The sequence below is a fragment of the Nuphar pumila genome, chromosome 1 (assembly GCF_984573655.1).
Source record: "Nuphar pumila chromosome 1, dmNupPumi1.hap1.1, whole genome shotgun sequence".
NCBI lineage: Eukaryota > Viridiplantae > Streptophyta > Magnoliopsida > Nymphaeales > Nymphaeaceae > Nuphar > Nuphar pumila.
In genome coordinates this window covers 154,393,258-154,396,323 of record NC_143249.1, presented here as the reverse complement: position 1 = coordinate 154,396,323, position 3,066 = coordinate 154,393,258, and the positions used below count along the sequence as shown (strand labels likewise).

Genomic DNA, 3,066 nt, shown 5'->3' with positions numbered 1-3,066 from the left:
TAACGGCAGGTGCATTGTTGTAAATGCAATGGGTAGTAATACTGTAGTAGGCTCTACAACATGTGCTATGAAAAATGATGCTTAATGTATAAATGCAAATAAGTGCATAGTGGATTTGATGTGGCAGTGGGTAATATGTGGTGATACACCATATACAGGGGAATGCAGGAGTTTAAAAACTAGGCAAAGTGTGACAACATGTGTACAGATGGACATGGTACAAGTGGTAGAGTGGTTGTTTAGGTGGGCTGAATGCAGGTCAGATTTGAAAATAGACACGATTAAATCCAAATGGAATGTAGTACACGATACTGAATATGGTCTGCCCTATTTACTGTGCTAAATTATTAGTAACTTACCAAAAATGAAGATCAGCAGCTTTATATCATAGAATCGAAGATGCAACTTCGAAAGGTGCAATAACAAAACAACAACAAAAAAATAAGCAGTTTGAAATCGTCAAATAATACTAATGATACAGTTGAAACACAAACCAAAAGAAAAAGAAAAAAATTATTCAAGAAACATATCAGATGCTTAAGAGATTCAACTGAGGAAATAAAAAAAAAACAAGTTATTTAGAGCACCTGAGAGACTCTATTGACTTCTTGCAGGGTAATGTCCTTTCCTCCATTGATGTTGTACACAACACCAATAGCAGATTCAATAGGCGATCCAATCAGAGGTGCAAAAGTTGCTGGCTCAGCAGCTTCTTCAACATGATTCTTGCTAGAAGAAACACCAATCCCAAGCATTGCAGTTCCTGAGTTTTTCATAACAACCTTGACATCTGCAAAGTCCACATTTACCAATTCAGGTATAGTGATTATGTCTGAAATTCCTTGCACATCTTGACGAAGAACATCGTCAGCAAGAAGGAAAACATCCTGTAAAGGGAGGGGGGGGGTTGTTCTTCAACAACATCCAATAATCGATCATTTGTAATGATAATAAGTGTATCAACAGACTTTTGAAAATTTTCAATTGCCTCTAGTGCCTGCAAAGACCTTTTACGACCTTCAAAACTAAAGGGGCAAGTAACCACACCAACAGTCAAATGACCATCATCCTTTGATATCTGTGCTACAACAGGTGCAGCACCTGAACCAGTACCCCCATCCATACTAGCAGCAATAAACACAAGATCTGAATCTTTGAGGGCATCCAAAATTGCTTCTTTGGATTCCTCTGCAACTTGCTCTCCAAGTAATGGATTTCCTCCAGTACCTAGTCCACGAGTCAACATTTGTCCAATTTGCAGTGGATTCTCGACAACTGAATGCTTAAGCGCTTGAGCATCTGTATTAATCGAAATATCAGATCCCTTCAAACTGCTGGGCAGCTTTGGTTTTGCAAGGTTTTCTTCCTCTTTGTCAGAATGATTCCACTCTTGATATTTCAACTTTCATGATGCTTCTCACTTGCTTTCGAACCTTCTTATTTGCTGTAACTTTTGCTATGTTTGATGAAGCAGAAGCGATTCAATGTCCCAGTTTTCTTCATGTACAGGTTAGCTTGTCATATGGACTCTGACAACCTATTTTTAGCAGATTCAGCCTGAGCATCAATCCGAGCCACAGGGAAGAAATCAAAGCTCCCAATAGCATTTCTTGCAGAAGCATGCTCTTCTGCAGGTATAACACTGATTTCAGCAATAATTCCATACGAAAACCTAAAATGTAATATCACCAAACAAATATTCTTTCTAATAATATGGAAATTTGGATCTTTTTCAATGTATATAACAATCACACACTAGGCAAGGAATGTTTGCCAAATAAAGGATACAGGAGAGCTTTTTCAATAGCAGGCTTTTCAAGAAACTTCATGGATTGGCAAGGGGCTAGAAGGGTTGGCTGGAATGTCCATCTTATACAGATGAAGGCGTGGGTTACCAACAACGAATGGATGCTCCTTTTGATCTACTCTTTCCTCTTTATTTCAAATTCTCCGGACAGGTGACACATTGAGCATCCCACTTTTGAATCCTATGAAGGTTTCTCTGCAATATCCAATAACATGAAATGGTTAAATTCAAATATCCAGAAATAACATATTCATGAACCCAACACTCTCTGTTGTCATTTCCCTATGGCGGGGTTTATCTTTTGACTCACATACCAGAGCCACTTAGAAGCAAATCATAAAGTCATTAAATTATGAAAGGGGCCCAGTGGAAGCCATATTCCATCTAAAACTCCCCAATGACAGAAAAAATGAAGCAGTTGGTATCAACAGTTCCTAATTTCTTGATGCTGAGAAAAATAATCTTTTATATTCCTTATTGAAGCATCTAAGTCTGTCATATAATGAAATGTGAAACTGATAAATTCCTGAACAAATCAATAAAATCAAACATATGAATTACTATTGAAGGTTTTCAAAAGGTAGATAGTTCAATAACATGAAACATCTATTTTGAGCTTATCTTCTCCAAGAAATGATTCGAACTCTTGGCATGCAATGACTGTGGAAACCAAACTGAACAAGAGAGGGAGCCATGAATGCTGTCTGAACCATGAACACGGGCACGATTGCTGGAATACAATTTATCAACCACAGTAATTGAAACATACATTGTATCCAAGTAGGGTCATTGGGAATATGATTTATTGAATTCTCAAGCTCTGTAGTTACTGTCTTGCTGAGTGACCCTGACATTTTTTTTTGTTTGCAAGATCAAATCCTCCAATAGCATCAACAATTATAGCCTCTTTAAGCTTCAGCCATCTTCCAAAAGATATGGTGAGCATGTTATGAGGGCTTTGACCAATGTACGATGAACCACCCATGGGACCAAATCTATCCTGATTATTTCATGCAACAAACAGTTATTCTTAAGATTAATGAGGAAGCAGCTGACATGCAATAACAGTCACATGGTTAGGAGGAACACCCAGTAAAATAATAACATCAGTGGATGGGTTACCAGGGATGCCAAATAAGTGGGAGTGGTGTAATGTAAATAAAGAATAACAAAATATATTGAGCTAATGGTATGCAGGAAATAGTAAATATACCGTAATCGACCTGTAGGCAACATCTTCTACCCATTGCTCTATAGAT

General features: G+C 37.7%; 1 pseudogene; it reads right to left on the bottom strand.

The window, feature by feature from the left end:
• Positions 1 to 578: 578 nt before the first annotated feature.
• On the bottom strand, positions 579 to 2,792 carry LOC149849237 (cell division protein FtsZ homolog 1, chloroplastic-like; annotated as a pseudogene).
• Between the last annotated feature and the right edge of the window lie 274 nt (positions 2,793 to 3,066).